Source organism: Trichomycterus rosablanca, chromosome 10 (genome assembly GCF_030014385.1).
Source record: "Trichomycterus rosablanca isolate fTriRos1 chromosome 10, fTriRos1.hap1, whole genome shotgun sequence".
Taxonomy (NCBI): domain Eukaryota; kingdom Metazoa; phylum Chordata; class Actinopteri; order Siluriformes; family Trichomycteridae; genus Trichomycterus; species Trichomycterus rosablanca.
This window is the reverse complement of record NC_085997.1, coordinates 22401059-22421220: the sequence shown is the minus strand read 5'-3', so window position 1 is coordinate 22421220 and position 20162 is coordinate 22401059. Positions and strand designations below refer to the sequence as shown.

The 20162-nt window shown below is 39.7% G+C and overlaps 1 protein-coding gene across 1 annotated transcript in view; it reads right to left on the bottom strand.

Annotated features, from left to right (window-relative positions):
- The window catches only part of znf438 (zinc finger protein 438), a 90864-nt gene that overhangs the window by 49374 nt on the left and 21328 nt on the right, over positions 1-20162 (bottom strand). The window contains exon 2 of the mRNA XM_063003687.1: positions 38-174. The gene's annotated coding sequence lies outside the window, so the exon portion shown is untranslated. The remainder of the gene's footprint in view (positions 1-37; positions 175-20162) is intronic.

Genomic DNA, 20162 nt, shown 5'->3' with positions numbered 1-20162 from the left:
TTATTCTTAAAAACAGGAGGTTCGCCCACACACTCACCTGGGACTGCTCTTGGCCGGTGTGAGGAAGCCAGGAGGTTAAGGGAGCCTGGGAATGTTTAGTATGAAGAAAACGATCCAAAAGGATCTGAAGCTGTGGGAACTGAACAGGAAACATGGAAAGTAACCCTTTCCTGCCTGGGAGAGTGAGAGAAGAGGAAAAAGAGAGCAGGAAAAATAATGCAGTAAGAATCTGAGCTCTTTTCACACTGATGAGCTGTCAAAGTACAGCCAACACGCAGATAAAAGACTTCTCTGCCTCACATCGTCGTACCAAAACTAGCTCTGATCTGAATATCAAACGCCTGTACAAAGCCGTGCTCATCCGCTGTAGTTGTACAGGTTGGACTAAGTTTTTAGCCATTTATTCATTCTACAAATCTGTGAAAGCTAGCTGTGGATTTAGCTGTCTAAAGATGACTTCATCACACTTTGACAACACAGTTATGGCCCAAAATCTTGACACTTCAGCCATTTTCAGAAAATGCATGATTCTACCCAGAAAACGGTTGCAATTACAAATGCTTTGATATTCGCAGGTTTATTTCTTTTGTTTGCATTGGACAAAATTACTGGCACTCCAAATTGGAAGCAATAACTGGATTTCAATCGTGCAATGTTTCTTTAAATTTTACTACAACTCACCGGTGGTAAGCAACTGGTCCTGGCAATACAGAAATCCCACTAGCAACCAGTTTGAATTACGACTGGCATTTGTTGACGATTACCCAATAACCGACAAGCTTATAAATTACTTAAACATCACTGTACATAAAACTGTACAACCTAGCAAATTTGACATTAAGATGAGCAATTACATGTAATTTAAATGTATGTAGAATTTAAACTATATTGGTAGAAAACTGGTTGTACTGTTTACATGCGCTAACGAAACATGCTTACCATAAAATAGCAGTGAAATAATGGTTATTATAAGATGATAAACACAGTTCACACAGTTCAGTATTTATTTATTAGGATTTTATTGTCATGTTTTACACTTTGGTTACATTCATGACAGAAACGGTAGTTACTCATTACACAAGATTCATCAGTTCACACGTTAAGTGTCAAACACAGTCATGGACAATTTTGTATCTCCAATTCAACTCACTTGCGACATGCAACTGTGGGAGGAAACTGGAGCTCCTGGAGGAGACCCATGCAGACACGGGGAAAACATGAAAACTCCACACAGAAAGGAGCCGGAAGAAGGTCATGTGGTCTGATGAGTCCAGGTAAGAAGAGAGGTGGCTGAAGTGATGCACCCATCATGCCTAGTGCCTACCGTACAAGCCTGTGGGGGCAGTGCTATGATCTGGGGTTGCTGAAGTTGGTCAGGTCTAGGTTCAGCAACGTTATGTGCCCAAAGAACGAGGTCAGCTGACTACCTGAATATACTGAACGACCAGGTTATTCCATCAATGGATTTTTTTCTTCCCTGATGGCACAGGCAATATATTTTTTGAAAGTATAAAAGTTCACAGGTTGCAGTATTTTTGGCCATGACTGTGGGCTATTAAAATCTTTGCCAAATTCCATAGAAAACTGCAATATCTTGTGTTCACGTAATAAGAGTATATGTTTCTGTCCATTACGTGCAGATTAATGTGAGCATTAAAGTCAATATAAAAATATCCCAATAAGGCAAACATGTATCATGCTATCATTTAATCTTACTGGCACCTTTGCAGCAAACACACTGCTTAAATTTGATCCACAATTTCTATCAGAGTCATAACATATTTTATCGTCTCAGGCCTCAGGCAATTACGACACAGTGTGCATGACCACAAATATTGACTTATGACCAAACGTTCCTATATGATAAGACCTTGTCTGCAACAGCAATATAAGTAACAGTCAATAGGCAAGCAGTGTAAAGCAAACTTAATATAGTCATTTAAAAAGTATCTGCTACCTGACTGTCACCAGTACACTGGTATTGCATATTTCACACTCTCACCCTAGCATCTTTATTAAGGTCTTGCTTAGTCCACTCCAAATCTTTTATTCTTTTCTTTTTTTTAAGCCATTCAGATGTGAACTTTTGTATACTGGACAGTTCTCTACAATTTATGCCTCAGCTTCAGCTTAAAGACAGATGACTTTACAGTCTGTATAGTTTTTTTCTGACAGATTGTGAAATATATTGTTCCCTTAATATCTACAAGTCGTCCAGGTCATGAAGCAGCACTGCATCTCCACACAATCTCACGGTCATCATCATGTTTGAATATAACAGACATATTTAGAACATTGTGGTTACAAAAGTTGAAGGGTTGATTGGTGTGCTCTCACTGTGGTTCAGTTTATGAAAAACTCAGATCAGCCTGTCTGACAAGGACAGGTCACGTCAGCTGTTATTCTGTTCTGAAGACTGATTAAAGCTCTTGAACGGTGTTTGTACTGTTATGCATTACAGTGCTATCTATCACATTGCTTCTGTTAAACAAGTATTTTTATTGTTGAGCAACAGTGACCGTCAAAGACACAATTTCAACCCATAAGTATTTACAATAAACTGTGATCCCGGACACACTTTACGTTTTAGATCTTCTTGCTCTGATATACATTTTACCACAATCTGATTGTGGAGATCCACAGACAGTTCACTGTGGCTCAGGGTTTGTTTTTGTACTGACAATTGCCATGTAAATTGTGGACCATTATAGACCCAGGTGTGTCCCCTTATAACCAATGGCTAAACAATTCACATTGTAGCGGGTGGACTACAGCTGAGTTCTGGACACATCTCAATGATATTCTACCCAAGGATAAGCAAACAGGATGCACCTGACCACAATATGGAGGACCACAGGGGCTAAACACTTTCTAAATCCACTGTAAATTGTTGGATTTAAACATGGCTATTGGAATAGTAAGGGTTAGTTTTTTTTTTATTTAATTAGGTGTATGATAAGGTATACTTATGACAATGCATCAACAACAAATCCTATTCAGATTGTTACAGAATCTACTAAACTTTTGGGAATTTATTTTATTTATTTATTTTATTAGGATTTTAACGTCATGTTTTACACACTTTCGTTACATTCATTACAAAAACGATAGTTACTCTTTACACAAGATTCATCAGTTCACAAGTTCATTGTCAAAATTGTCACCTCACTTGCATGTCTTTGAACTGTGGAAGGAAAGTGGAGATCCCGGATGAAACCCACATAGATACGAGGAGAACATGCAAACTCCACACAGAAAAGACTCAGACCACCTCACCTGGGGATCGAACCCAGGACCTTTTTGCTGTGAGGCGACAGTGCTACCCACTGAGCCACCGTGCCAAAACTTTTGGGAATAAGGAAAATGAAAGAAATCTCTGCCCTAGGTAATCCTACACAAACTCTATTGTAAGGCTTTTTAACAGCAGGAGAGAGATGGTGGAGAGTAGAAAAAAGAACTAAAGCAAAAAGGCAATATTAAAAAGTAGTGTGCATAATCATGCAAAGTCAAGATAAAATTAAAAAACAAACACAACCAAAAAAATCTACATTTGCATACAATTGCAAAGCCATCAAGTTAACAAGCCTTTTAAATGTGTTATACAATCAGAACCAAAATGTAATTCCCTAACCAAGTCTTTTTTTCCTGGTAAAACACAGGGGTGCTAAAATTGTGGACTGTGTAATCAGATTATTTTTATTTAAAAGAAAGCATAGAGAGATAAAAAGAAGTTAAGTACTAGTAAAGTTAGGCTATGAGTAAGGCTATTAGGGAAAATGTTAAAGAGGTTAAACTGGTAGTCCAGCCAGGAGATAAAACTTCAGATAGATGGTTGGATGAGGGAACAGTCTATCCAGATTTTGTAATGGTTCATGTATGCAGAATGGATTCTACCCTTAGAGACATAATACACAGAAATAAAATTCCCACCACCTCAAATATGTATAGCAAATGCATTAAGAGCAAAAGCTAAAAAGGGAGTACACACTGGGGATTATATATAGCGTGACATGGGCTTACTTCTTTCAACTGATGTTCTGTTTGATGGCAGAAAAAGTTGGGCTGTGAGAAACGGGTTGATTTTTATCACAGATAGCGTTTTACAGACTGACACAAACTGGCGTCACATTTGTGATTTTTAATGCATAATAGTTCAACTGTTCATTATTAAAACAAAGTGCACAACAAGTTTTCCAAGTTCCAAAATCTCCGAATTCAACTGTTTTACATATATATGTATAGTTATAGTTACAGTTGTATAGTTATCTATTTACACATATTTTATTGTTATTACTGTTATCATTATAATACAGTTTACCCTTGAGTTACCAACGGTTTACCATGCGAACATTTCGGGTTACGAACGATCTTTTTCAACTTAACGTACGAACAAATTTCGGATTACGAACCGAAATTCGCGAAACACGTGACGTCACGAACAATTTAACTCCGAGCGTCTCTCTCTCTGTATATATACAGTGAGTGAACATTCGCACAGCGGACAGTGTTTTTCCGGTGTTTTCAATATTAAAATGTCCCCAAATAAGGTGCAGAGAGAGCGCAGAGCTGAGAAAATGAAAGAAATCCATTACATTTGTTGTTGTATAATTACTCCTGCCAGTAGCTGTCACTGACTATCAGACAGCGGGGACAGTGAGTGAGAGAGAAGAAAGAATTCGGCTCAGTCTTTCTTTCATGCAATTACACCTACAAAATACAACACTTGAAATAAAGAAGGAAATAATAGAGAAATATGAGAGTTATTGTTGTTTCTGGTAGATATATTTTATAAAAAAAAGAAGGAAATTATGGTGTATGAAATGTGATGTGTGTGTTTATGTACAGTACAGTACTACTGTGTATTGTTGTTTATTATTGTTTATTACAGTAATGTATATTCTATAATTTAAGATTTAAGGGAAAATATACTTGTATTTATAACAAAAAAAAACATTTAAGACATTAGAAAGGTTAGGTAAGGGGGTGGTTTGGGAGGTCTGGCATGGATTAATTCTATTAACATTATTTCTTATGCGAAAAATAGGTTTAACTTACAAACATTTTGACTTAAGAACAGTCCTTCGGAACCAATTAAGTTCATAAGTCAAGGGTCGACTGTACATACCTAACTAATCATTTATTATTATTATTATTATTATTATAAATACCTAACTAATCACATTTTATTCATATGCCTATTATTATTATTATGTAGTACTATGTACATTGATATAATTCCATATATGTAAATAGCTATAGTTGTAACTATATATTAATATTACTCATAGATATGTAACTTTACTGATATTCTCTGTCTATCTATCTAAACGGAGCTGGTGCATGTGCACTGAAGGCAGGTAGTAGTGTGTTTCAAAAATGCTCTCTCAATTAGAATCAAGCATCTGTTGTTAAAAATGAATTTAAAAGACATTTTAGGCATCTGCAATAATGGAACAATGGCGTCCTTGTTTGTTATTGGTTAAATGGTGAATCTTTAACATCTCTACAGCTAACAAATACAAATATGACAGAAGTTTTTATTAAATAGTATCTCAAGATGAGAAGTATGTGCACCAGGCACACAGGTGGCGTATCGGTTTGTTGCACAAGCCCACCGCCGCTGAGATCAGAGCTCGGAGTCTCAGCTGTGCTATCGACTGGCAGGGTGTCTACATGGACGCATGACTGGCTGTGTGAGCAGCGATTTCCGGCCGAGGCACCTGCACAAGCGGTGGTTGATTGAGGATAGGGCTGGGCGATATGGATCAAAAATTATATCTCGATATTTTTTTCTGAATGGCGATATACGATATATATCTCGATATTTTTTTATTCCATAAGGTAATAACAAAAAGACACTTCTGAGACAAAGCTACATGTTCCAATTTTTTTACAGGCACTTTTATTAATATTCATGCTGGGGAAGCTTCACACAAGAATTATTTTTGCTTAAAAAAAAAAAAAAAAAAAAGAGCTATTCTAAGAAAAAAAAAAAGTTGTTTTCTAAGGCATCTCCTGTTGTCTAACGTGAATTACAAATATATTGTCTGGCCCTTTAAGAATGTTAAGTGTACTATAGGGCGCAGGGAGCGAGTGTGTAGGGAAGATGTTGGAATGACATGGTTTCCGGCTGAGCTTGTGTGACATTAAAAGTAAAACCGCGTTAAAGTAAACCCCTCGTTAACCCCCCCACCCCCCCATGTTTGGACTTTATACATTATTTTATGTATATGTCGCCACAACATTAACATTTACATTAATATTTTCTTTTACTGTATAGAACTCAGTTCTGTAATACAGGCAGAACTAATCGTTCATGTTACTGTGTAACTATTACAACATTTAATGCATTTTAATCAGCGTTCTTCTTCATGCACTTTATTATTATTTAACAGCTTTATTTGCTGTTTAATTGCTGTTTGCTCCTTGTTTACTGCAGAGTTAGTTCATGCAATTTAATAATGTTTGGTTGTTTATTGGCCGACAACAAGAAATACTATAATAGAAGATAAATAAATAAATGACGTGTCGGACGTCGGGCGATCGTCCAGTATAAACTAACACAACCACGTACAACATCCAGTACAGAAATCCCCATAATGTTTGTTTTTACAGATAGAGCAAATATATGCACATCACATATACAAACACAAGAGTCAGAACAACAGGAGACGCACCGTTACGTTATTATTACTTTCTCAACACTTAATGTGAAGTAAATACGTGCATATCAGCGCGTGCATGCGCTTGTGTTGGTTTTTGAAACGAATAACGACTCGTTTTCTTGTTTTTTAACTTTGGGATTTGAAGTGAAAAACGAATGAAGGTACACGGAGCTGGAACCTTTTATCTGGACTTGTTTTCGGCGTTCTCTACAGAATACATTATTCTGCTGCTCATCTGACACTTTGAATTCGAACCATCTCCAAATAATTACAAAATTAGTCATTATTTTTCTTTTTAGTAAGCAGCTCCTCTTCGATAGCTTCTGTCATGTCTTTATCCGTCTCCATGCTATCGCTGCCTGCAGGACTTACTGGTGAAGCGGTGGGGAGGGGCGAGTTGTGTTCAGTGAGGGAGAGGGGCGGGGCAGGTGAACATGTGCAGAGACAAACTGGGAGAAGAGAAAGACGAACTGTCGGATCTAACTGGAACGCAACATTTATATCGATATATGCGATATTGTCTTATCTTATATCGCGTATGAAAATATATCGATATTTTTAAAATATCGATATATCGCCCAGCCCTAATTGAGGACGTACACTATATGCACAAAAGTATTTAGACACCTGCCCATAAACTTGTTGGATCTTTTCAGCTATAACAACAGCCACTCTTTTGAGGAAGCTTCTCACAAGATTTTGAAGTAGGTCTGGGGGAATTTGAGCCCATTCTGTCAAAAAAGCATTTGTATGACTGGGCACTGACATTTTTCAGAAAAGCCTCAACTGATGTTCCAGTGAGAGTTTACTGGTACACTGGAGTTTATTTAAACCAAAATTTTCTTCATGTCTTCATAGACTTTGCTTCATGTACAGGGGCATTGCCACGCTAGAGCAGGACAAGACTTTCCCTAAACTGTTGCTGCAAAGTTGAAAGCATATAATTTCCTTCATAATATTGAATTCAAAAATTAAAAAGGGGTGTCACAATAATTTTGTCCTTATAAGCAATACTGCAGTCAGTAAGACAACACAATTAGAAATCAACTACAAACCACTAACATGTCACATCTTATAAAGAGCTACAGGGTGGCACAGTGGCTCGGTGGGTAGCACTGTCGCCTCACAGCAATACGGTCCTGGGTTCGATTCAGAGGTGGAGCAGTCCAGGTTCTTTCTGTGTGGAGTTTGCATGTTCTTTCCTTGTCTGCGTGGGTTCCCTCCGGGAGCTCTGGCGTCCTCCCACAGTCCATAGACATGCAAGTGAGGTCAATTGAAGACACTAAATTGTCCACAACTGTGTTTTACATTAAAAACTTAAACTGATGAATCTTGTGTAACCGGTAATTACCTGTCCTGTCATGACTGTAACCAAAGTGTGTAAAACATGAATAAATACACTGATCAGCCATAACATTAAAACCACCGCCTTGTTTCTACACACATTGTCCATGTTATCGGCTCCACTTACCATATAGAAGAACTTTGTAGTTCTACAATTACTGACTGTAGTCCATCTGTTTCTCTGCATGCTTTGTTAGCCCCATTTTATGCTGTTCTTCAATGGCCAGGACTGTTCCAGGACCACTACAGAGTAGGTATTATTTAGGTGGTGGATCATTCTCAGCACTGCAGTGACACTGACATGGTGGTGGTGTGTTAGTGTGTGTTGTGCTGGTATGAGTGGATCAGACACAGCAATTGTGATGGAGTTTTTAAATACCTTACTGTCACAGCCAGACTAAGAATAGTCCACCAACTAAAAATATCCAGCCAACAGCGCCCAGTGGGCAGCGTCCTGTGACCACTGATGAAGGTCTAGAAGATGACCAACTCGAACAGCAGCAATAGATGAGCGATCGTCTCCAAGGTGAAGCAACTAGGTAGGAGTGTCTAATAGAGTGGACATGGTATTTAAAAACTCCAGCAGCGCTGCTGTCTGATCCACTCATACCAGCAAAATACACACTAACACACCATGTCATTGTCACCGCAGTGCTGAGAATGATCCACCACCTAAATAATACCTGCTCTGTGGTGGTCCTGTGGGGGTCCTGACCACTGAAGAACAGGGTAAAAGCAGGCTAAAAAGGTATGTAGAGAAACAGATGGACTACAGTCAGTAATTGTAGAACTACAAAGTGCTTCTATATGGTAAGTGGAGCTGATCAAATGGACAGTGAGTGTAGAAACAAGGAGGTGGTTTTAATGTTATGGCTGATCAGTGTAAATACATATAAGAGCTATAAAAAATATGAAGCTTTCAAAATGTGCCCTGTGCAACCAGTCTGCAAACTGATTAAACCCAGTTATTCTATAAAGAGCAGAAAAACAAAACAAGTATGTAAAATGAACTTGCTTCAGCTCCCAGTGCACAATGAGAGAAGGCGGAAAATGCGTTATTAGTTTAGATCAAACAACTCTTTGCAGTACAAGTAAACATTTTTAATCGACTGCACTACACCCAGTGGAATGTTGACCACAGCTGGTCAATGTTTAAAGTTCCCCTTTGGGTCATGTGACCTGGTCTGAATTCAGAATGGAATTTGGAACCAAACCCTCCCTAAACTAATCCCTCTTCTGTACACACAAACACACACACAGATTAACATTAGAACACTAAAATATTCTTTTATAAGAAAACAGGACTTGCATCAAGGTTGTGCTGACAACTGAGTGCAGTTTGACAAAGACGTGCAGATTGTGTACGAGTCCGCTGCTGAGAAAGAAATAAAACTGAGAAGTGAGGGTGAAACCAAACAGCTGCATACAGAGAGCTGGCTGATGAATCTGAGAAGCGTGGAGAGGTCTTTATTCATGTCATTATTTAGAAGAAAACACCCTTAGATGGTTAGAAAAGGCTAAGTGACCAGGTGATCCCTATCTAAAGGGATGAGAAGAAATTGTACCAGAGAGGCAGGGGTAGAACCGGAGAACAAGCAAGAGAATAAGAAGAAAGGTGAGGTTCAGACGAGGCAGCTGGACTGCATTACTCCACGCTGGCCCTCCTCCTTCGTGCAGGAAATGAGCAATCATTTGGTAGTGACAGGTACATGCTGAACCTCACTATCTCTCCACTAAAACCCAGCAGATACTCCAGCCAGCCAGCTAGCATTAACTTCCTAGTGCACCACACAGCCTGCCAGTACATGTGAGAGTGGAGAATAAAGTGTACGCTCTTTATCTTAACCAGTATAAAATATGAAGTATGGAAGAGGCATCTGGGAAAAAGTTCAAACATGTGCATTTCCAGTTTGGGAGGGGTCTTGTTCTAGTCTCCTGTGTGCTATGAATGATTAAGCATGGCTGATTTTAACTAAGTCTGACTGTGCAGCCTGAATAAATGTTCTGTCCTATCCAAAGACAGAACACCTAATTGAACTGACAACAAAACCTTGTGAAACAATGAAACAACTTTCTTCTACTCTCAGTTATTTAGGTGGAGTGAGCTTCCACACACAAACAGGAAAAAGGTTTGTTAACCTGTAACCAGTGGGTCACTTGCTGCCCAAAACTTGACTTTTTGGGCCACTGTATCATCACAGATGGAAAAAAAAAGGTTGAGAATCACTATTCTACAGTAGAACGTTATCTCAGACAGGGTGATAGAACTGTCTGGTCAGGTACAGCTATTAGGTGCACTTTGGGGTATATATTGACTGAGTAAAGCCCATCTGTTGCCCATTTGTCAGCCAGCTATACACCATCCATCAATAGATGGAAATCCCTCGAGGAATGATGCGTATGGTTTGGATGGTAGAACATTCTTAACACAGCAGTGACACTAGGGCTGGGCGATTTTCGCGATTAATTCGGTTAATTCGAGTGACCTTTTCACCCGATGTTAGAAATGTGACGATCGCGATTGTTTACATACTTTATATTTTTATTAAAATACCAACATGTCACGAGGCAGAAACTGACCAGACGCTCGCGGAATGTATATCAAGTAAAGTTTAATATCAAAAAGGCAAAAACAGTGTACAAAATCAGCGAAAACTAAAACAGTAAACGGAAGACAACAAGGATCGTACACGGTAACGGTTAGATTCAGAAATAAGGAGCGCAAACACGATCGGCAAAACAAGACACACGAACAGAAGAGTTTAATTAAGATTCACTGAATCAAACACAGCTGAAATGAATCACAACTCCGGAGCCGATGAGCACGATCAGGATTGGGTGACCGGGGACATGTGATAATCACGTGACAGTCCGTGGGAGCATGGGAATTGTAGTCTATATTGTTAGAAGCAGATCTTAAGACCTACATCCCCCCCCCCCCCCCCTAAATTGTGAGTAAGAAACAATTTAGGATTCAACATTTTTCCTCACTAAAGACTTTATCCTGGTCAGGCTCACAGTGAGTCTGGTGTCAAGTGGCTACACTGGGTGCAAAGCAGAAACACAGAGTGCCAATATATCACAGTAAAGCAAACACCCACAAACTACATATATCAACTAAACAAAATAATGAAAATAATAATTAATGGATTTTTTTCAGATCAAGTAAAGGAAATAATAATGGAACCACTTTGTAATTTGCATTTGTAAAACTAACACCAACACAAGCCTGAAAATGCAAAAAGTCTACAGTTAAAAGGAAGTGCAGATGGACCTTCACAAGCTGTTGGGCCATGTTTGCTTTCAATTAGCCCCAACGAGAGTAGCTGTTGACTAAAACAATAGCAAGGATTAAAGAAACTCCTTTAAAAAGGAAATCCCACACTGATTGTGGCAAAAGATTTTGCATGTTCCCGGTCATCTGTGCCTAAAATTTGGTGCAAGTTTAAAGTAAATGGAAAGCTTATGAACAGAAAACATATGGGATTGATATCTATAATGCAAACCTGGTCTCGATATTTCACAGCTCACTAGTCGCCATGCTGGATTTTTCTCAGAATTGAAATTGAAATTGAAATACAACAGTTCAGGATTTTGTGAAACTGTAAGAATCACTTCTCTCCACCATGTATGTGCTTCACTTCTGACTCTGCGCTGCCACAAGCAGTAAAAACCTAGCAGCACGGCGGTATATTGATCGTGGACAAATGACATAGCAACAGATATACTAACAACAGTAAATACATAGCATAAAATGTATTACAGTCTAGCAAAAATCTGAAAATAATTGATGTATGCGTCTGATTCATAGTGACCTGATTACAAGAGTCAGGCTCAAACTATGCATGCAAACCTCTGTACAAACTAGAAAAGCTTAGGGCACATTTACATGAGAAGCGGCAAAACTGCGAGCTTGGCGCAAATCACTCCATTGCTTAGCACTTGGCTTACGTGGTGCTGTAAAACGTCAAAAGTGCCCTGTCCAGGATGCTTCTGCTTTGTAGCCAGGGTTTCGGTGGAACTAGACCTGGACCACAATCGTAACCAGGATAAAGTGGGTAATGAAAGTCAAATAAAAAATGAAACAAGAAAATCTAATTAAACTATAAACAAGATATTTCACATTCACATTGTATAGTTCTTTGTTATAAAAAAAAACACACAAATACACAAACTTTAAACAGGTGTGTGTGTGTTTAAATGAATTGATGATTACAAGAATGAGCACGGTGTACAGGTGTTCTTAACAAAGTGGCTAATGACTGATTACAAGAATAGTAGTGCAAGTGACAGTGGAATCCCAATTGGAAAGTGGAAATGACTGGTTTAAGAGAAAAAAGAGGGGGAAATATTATGTAGTGTGTGTTGTGTTGCCAGCTTTTAAGGTATAACAAGTGGAAAGGTGTGAATTCTGAAGTAAGAGGTAATATGCACCCAGCCTTGTGGTTAATGAAGCACAGAACACCTGTGAACAATTGTGAAAGCTGGCTTATTGTCACGATTTAAAGATTTCACATGTTCAATTCCACTGGGCATAATTAAAGCTGGACTTATGGTGAACGGTTGCATAACCAGTGCAGGTGAAATCAACAAATGCTAACACTGCTCATTTTTGCTATTTTCAATCAGCTAAACATTTTTGGAACACAGTAAAACAGCAAACAGAAGGAACGTCATCTTATAACATGGACATTTTTTTCTAAATAAAGCAGTTATGATTATGATGGTTCTTCATCAAGCAAAGTGAATCTCCTCAGACATGCAACACTGAATACAGAACACTCTCCCAGTCGTTCATTACAGCTGAAAATAAATACATAAATATATGTATAAAACAGAGCTGTTACTTATTGCTGAAGCTCAATCTCCAACCCAGGACCTAGTCATCTCTCTTGATGACTCCCAGATCAGACCATCTGATAATGTACAAAACCTTGGTGTTGTCCTGGATAACCAGCTGACCTTCTCTCCTCCTCCCGATCTTGCCAACATGACACGATCGTGCCATTTCTCTCCATGGAAGTCACTCAGATTCTTGTCCACTCACTTGTAATCTCATGGACTACTGCACCTCCCTCCTGGCAGGTGCTCCCATGTCCACTATTAAACCTTTGCAACTCATTCAAAATGCAGCTGCTCGCCTGGTTTTTAACCAACCCAAACACTGCCACATCGCCCCACTGCTGCGTTCCCGCTGCACGCATTCAGTTTAAAACACTGACGCTCGCCTACAAAGCCAAGAATGGACCAGCCCCATGCTACCTTCGAGGTCTAATCAAACCCCGCTCTGTACCACGCAACCTCTGAGCCACTAGTCATTATTGGTATGGATGAAGAAAATTTATTTGGAGCTAGAGGCCTATTATAAGTCACAAACTGAACACACTAAAAAAGTCTTCAACTAACTTGAAAGTTGAAAACATCTCCTTTTGGGCTCAGACAAACAGCTGCTTTAGTCATTTGTTTTAGTCTCCTGTGATGTTAAGCCTCTGTCAGTTTGTCAGGTACTTGTTTGCATCTGCAGTTTTTGCCTTTAAGCAGTTGAGAATGTAGGTTTCTAAATGAATCCTGCATGAATCACATCATAAATAATTGAAACAAGCAAAGGGCACTGGCAGAATTACACGACTCCGGTTTAATATTTCTAATATTAGTTGGTAGGATTCCATTGGCAGCATTAAGCAGACGGTTTTACCCAAAATGACTTACAATAATCACTGAATACAATTTGAGCAACTGAGGGTTGAGGGCCTTGTTCAGGGGCCCAACAGTAGCAACTTTTGATTACTAGTCCAGTACCTTATACCAAGTTCACACTACATGACTTTCCAAGTCGTCAGGTCACTGTACAGTTCACACTACACAACCGGATCTCTTGTAATCGGGAGTCTTTCAAGTCGGTGTGGCTTTCACACTACATGACTGATCGGCGATAGGGGGTTTCACACTACACCATCTATCACCAACTGGAATCGCAAGCAAGCTTTTCTGCTCTCCCAAACTACGTTTTGTCACGAAAACAAATGCAAGAAGTGACGAAAGGTTTAATGATACCACGTCCAAAAATGCACGTCAACATGTAGCAAGCGATCAAAGATTTGGCTACGTGAACAGCATGGATTGTTCTGTAGTGAGTTGGAGGTTAATAAATATTTTTGCAATGCAGTGTTGGTGTTATGTTTTGTAGAGAAGGATCAGGTCAGAAATACTGTAAAACTTGTGTGTGTGTCGATGTATTCTGATATAAACTATATTATGCCCCTGCATTCCTCTCACCCCGTATCTTGCGCTCTCTCATTGGCTGTTCAACATAGCACTTATTGCCAGTTGTGCGACTCAGATCCAGATATTTGACAAGCTAGAAATCTCTCTTCGGTCGCCGAGCACTCAGATCGAGTTGTTGAGCAGTTCATATATAGCGATTGAGAGGCGAGTTTCGATCGCTGAGCAAATGCCGAGTTGCTCCCGAGCCGGCAAATCTAGGGCCGACCAGTCGGCGAGCGAAAATCGGGGCAAAAATCGTGTAGTGTGAACTAGGCATGAACCACTGAGCCAGCACTGCTTTAGATTAAGAGCTGTTCCTTTTCTCCTACTTTTACTCCATCAAAAACTAAATTCTTCTCTTCGGATCTTGGCCAATGCTGATCAGGCATTTCTACTTTTATGTTGGAGGAGAAATATCAGCCAACCACAGTGCAAAACATTACTCACGTTACCTTGATGCCACTACACATCATTTCCTAAGTCAGGCACTGGAAGTTCACTCTCTCTGTGCTCCTAACTAATCTGGCATGATGAGACCCAGTCATTTCAGTTAGAAATGCAACTTGTATGTTTTTTCCAGTAATTAGGGGGATTTTGCCCACAGAACTTGGGGACAATCCAGTTGTTACACACAAGCTAAAAATATCCGCAAAAACCCTGAAAGTCTCTGTATTTACTTAAGCAATAAATAAGCTTAATCATCAGGTCGTCATTTTTCACTGTGGCCAACCTGAAAATGACTTCATGTTCTGGAAACTACATGAGAATCTGCCTGTAAATATGGAATTTAATAAAGAATCAATGCTTATGTAATCTAGCTTTTGATTGCTTCAAATACCCATATACATCATTACATGACGTCATCAAGAATATGGCACTATAACCAAACACACACACCGCTCAGGCGAGAGATCATAACGTCATCAGTTGGTACTGGATCATATTTGGGAAACAGAATCCTGATGTCATACTGCTTAAAGACACGCCTCTTTCCCTCTCAGAATCACCCCGCCCCACACACACAGTCAGAGCATGTTGCTAAGTACCATCACTCATTTTAACAGGCAGAAAGCCTGTGGTTTAAAAGAACATTAAGGGAGGAAAACTACATTCCCAAACTGCTAAAGGAAAGAGGCTACAAATCTCTGAGCCAGCTGACTCTATGAAAACAGCGCTCGCCACAGAGCTGCCACGCTGGGTGATTACACACGGCATAGATAACTAGGTTGCTGTAGCCATAATGGAGCCACCTTTTCCAAAATTTGAACATTTAACTGCTACCGTGAGCCTTTTTATCAAGTAAAATGATGGAGGTTTAAACTTAGGTTTGAGGAATTGCAAATAATGTCTATTTTTATACCCATGGACACATGAAGAACTACAAAAGTACTAAGACGTCAGTGATGGTTAACTGATAAATAACAGAAAAGTCAATTAAAAATGTAACTTAAATACATTTACAACACCTACAGTGGGGCCAAAAAGTATTTAGTCAGCCGCTGATTGTGCAAGTTCTCCTACTTAGAAAGATGAGAGAGGTCTGTAATTTTCATCATAGGTACACTTCAACTATGAGAGACAAAATAAAAAATCCAGGAAATCACATTGTAGGATTTTTAAAGAATTTATTTGTAAATTATGGTGGAAAATAAGTATTTCGTTAATGACAAAAGTTCAACTCAATACTTTGTAACATAACCTTTGTTGGCAATGACAGAGGTCAAACGTTTCCTGTAAGTCTTCACCAGGTTTGCACACATTGTAGCTGGTATTTTGGCCCATTCCTCCATGCAGATCTCCTCTAGAGCAGTGATGTTTTGGGGCTGTCGCTGGGCAAAATGGACTTTCAACTCCCTCCACAAATTTTCTATGAGGTTGAGGTCTGGAGACTGGCTAGGCCACTCCAGGACCTTGAAATGCTTTTTACGGAGCCACTCCTTCGTTGCCCGAGCGGTGTGTTTGGGATCATTGTCATGCTGGAAGACCCAGCCACGTTCCATCTTCAATGCTCTCACTGATGGAAGGAGGTTTTGGCTTAAAATCTCACGATACATGGCCCCGTTCATTCTTCCCTTAACACGGATCAGTCGTCCTGTCCCCTTTGCAGAAAAACAGCCCCAAAGCATGATGTTTCCACCCCCATGCTTCACAGTAGGTATGGTGTTCTTGGGTTCTTCTTCTTCCTCCAAACACGACGAGTTGAGTTTTTACCAAAAAGTTCCATTTTGATTTCATCTGACCACATGATATTCTCCCAATCCTCTTCTGGATCATCCATATGCTCTCTGGCAAACTTCAGATGGGTCTGGACATGTACTGGCTTAAGCAGGGGGACACGCCTGGCACTGCAGGATTTGAGTCCCTCCCGGCGTAGTGTGTTACTGATGGTAGCCTTTGTTACTTTGGTCCCAGCTCTCTGCAGGTCATTCATCAGGTCCCTCCGTGTAGTTCTGGGATTTTTGCTCACCGTTCTCATGATCATTTTGACCCCACGGGATGAGATCTTGCGTGGGGCACCAGATCGAGGGAGATTATCAATGGTCTTGTATGTCTTCCATTTTCTTACAATTGCTCCCACAGTTGATTTATTCACACCAACCTGCTTGCCTATTGTAGATTCACTCTTCCCAGCCTGGTGCAGGTCTACAATTTTCTTCCTGGTGTCCTTCGACAGCTCTTTGGTCTTGGCCATGGTTGAGTTTGGAGTCTGAGTGTTTGAGGCTGTGGACAGGTGTCTTTTATACAGATAACGAGGTCAAACAGGTGCCATTAATACAGGTAACGAGTGGAGGACAGAAGAGCTTCTTAAAGAAGAAGTTACAGGTCTGTGAAAGCCAGAAATCTTGCTTGTTTGTTATTGACCAAATACTTATTTTCCACCATAATTTACAAATAAATTCTTTAAAAATCCTACAATGTGATTTCCTGGATTTTTTTTTCTCATTTTGTCTCTCATAGTTGAAGTGTACCTATGATGAAAATTACAGACCTCTCTCATCTTTCTAAGTAGGAGAACTTGCACAATCAGTGGCTGACTAAATACTTTTTGGCCCCACTGTAATTGTAATCAAGAGCTCAGCTACAGTCTGTACAGAGTAAGAACGTTGATTTGAAACATACTCTGACCCGCCCTCAGTGTGCATGTGCCAGCTCTGTGTACAGCTGCATTCTAAACACACCAAGTTCTCATGCATTTTTATCGTGTAAATAACGAACAGTGGAATTATTCCGCATTACTAAAGCCCTACCTAATTCACGGCCATGAAAATCGCGTCACGAACCATGAAATGAGCCGGTTCCCGTGTAATATGCAATTTGCTGTGAAATTCAAAATTTAAGGTTTGTTTAGCAACAACATTTTTCATTCATGTAGCGTTCAAGTGCCTCACGTTTACTGGTTACTTTGCACTATGAGGCATTCCTAGCAATCCTACGGCAATTCAGTTAGCAATCGGTTAGTCAAAATGTCCAAGATGTCGAAGTGTAAAGCAGCTAAAAACACTACTTGGGTAACTCAGTTCGGAAAACTCCCAACCAATTCTCTGGCGCAGGAGGTTGGGTGTCAAAACACGGACGAGTCTTTGAGACCATCGCTGGAGGTTTACATTCAACCATTAAGGTAGGCTGTGCGGTGTATTGTAGCTTTTAATTTATAAGTGTAATTTAATGACACCCAGGTGGAGCAGAGGGATATTCCGCTAGCACACCAGCATTGAATTTCTGAACTCCTAGGTTCGAAAATCGACGTTGCGACCGGTCGGCTTGGCACCATCTGGAGGGCATAATTGACAGTGCCTGCAGCAGATACTAATTGGCCACCAAATCTACAGGGTGGGGGCCGGACTATGTGTGTGTGTGTGGGTGGGTCTTCATATGCTGCGTAAAGGACCCTGATTGGCGAAAGAGACACCTGTGCAGAAAGCAGGGGCGAGAAGAGGAGGGCTGTGCACGTGTCGGAGGCAGAGGTGTGTGCAGCGACGTGCTCTCTTTGGATGCAATCTGGTATCTCTCAGCAGCGGAAGACAAAATTGAGTGTGCTAAATCGGGAGTAAATTGAAGAGAAAAAATGTGGCACGCAATGAGGTAAGCTAAATTTCCAGTGAATTTAGTAGGGCTCTACGCATTACATTCACAGCTGCCTGTTAATCTCTGCACATGAGGATCTGTGTGTAATTTTTTTTTTAAGAAAACATGATCTTGTAGTATGAAGTTCTGCTTATGATTTTATTACAACTACACTAATGTTGACAGAAAGAGCTTTACTATACTAACTCACCACATATGATTCGCATTCTCTCTAAAACTCACAACAGTTAACAGTCTTAAACTGTAATCCTGGTAATGGCACTTATACCACAGTATGTGAGTTTGGCATAGCAGAGCTTGTGGTGTAAGGCACGGGCCACCTATGGGCAGGACAAAAAACCTGTTGATGTGGTCAGAAATATAAACGGAGACTCAGGCTGCTTTACACTGCCTACATCACAAAACCACAGAGAAGTGCTGACTCATGAAGAAGTCACCACATCAAGTGAAGGTATAGAGATGAAAGCAGGATAAGAGAAAAATGTCAAGGGGGAAAAAATTAAAGGGATGAGAGAGCAACGTTCAGTTACATAATAGGAAAATGTATACGGGGTGAACATTGTCAAAACAACTCAAAAGCATAGAAATGTAAGACAACAGTTAAACCACTGTATAGGAAATATTCCATCCAGAGTTGGGGCAACGACCACAGCACATTCCTTACTGTAGTATGAGCAGTTATCTAGTGAACAAAAAACATATTTATATAATTTTTTTGTTATTTTACTTGCCATTTGAACTGTAGCATAACATTTTTGACAGGCCAGTGTGTGGGCACCTAGAAGAGACGCTATAATTTTGTGCTGTTCCAAATTTACCTTTACTTACTACTGTTTGGTTGAAAGCACAACACTAAGCGGCAGTTATACCAGCAGCAGGGCAAAACACGGGTGTCCGAAAAGGAATAATACAAGAATAAAGAACGTGCTGTGTCCCGATCCCAATCCCGATCATTAATTTTTATCCCGATCCGATACCGAGTCTCAAACCGATACTTGTATTTTCTAGATATTGTCTAGATAAGAACTGGATAATACTGTTCACACAGTGCACACTTCAAGTACATTACAGTTATTCAAATTAATCCAATGTATATGTTTAACAACTGAATAGCTCTGCAGTGCTGTAGGCCAAGCTATTGCTTAATGTTCTTTTATTTTTACAAAATAAAAGTAAACAAACTTAGTGCAGCATTGTAGTAGTAAAACTAGAACACTTAAAATGAAGTGAAGGTTCTTTTTGAGGAAAATCAGCATCTCTGCCGTGTTCGCGGACAGCTGGTTCTTCTTCTCATCTAATAATAAACTCACTGTATTCGACTGAGTGTTTATTTTTTAGGTGCCGTATCAAATTAGTAGTAATTGTAGATCATTTGGTTAAATGATATCTGGTTTGTTTCTTATGAGCCACCGTACTTGTATGCGTGTTGTAACTGTAACAAACTTGTCTGTGCTTGTATTGTGACAATGGTTTGATGGACGTTTCTATGCAAAGTGAGTGTGTTTTGACCCTTTGGGGCTTCCATAGTGCATGGAATACGGTACCGTAACAGAAGAAGTTAATAAAAAGTGTTATGCTCCCGACGATTTGTGAATATACCGTGTATTTATTTCTTTATTAAGCAAGTGCATCACTACGACGCTCGGTTACATAACTAAGCCAATCAGAGAGCTTGATACTGAGATGTCGTTCAGTCTTGTAACACGTAAACTCGTAAAAGCTGTATGTTATGGTCCTGAAGTTTTCATACTCGGATTAAAAGTTATTGTTTTGTAAACCGGACTGATCCTCGACTCACACACC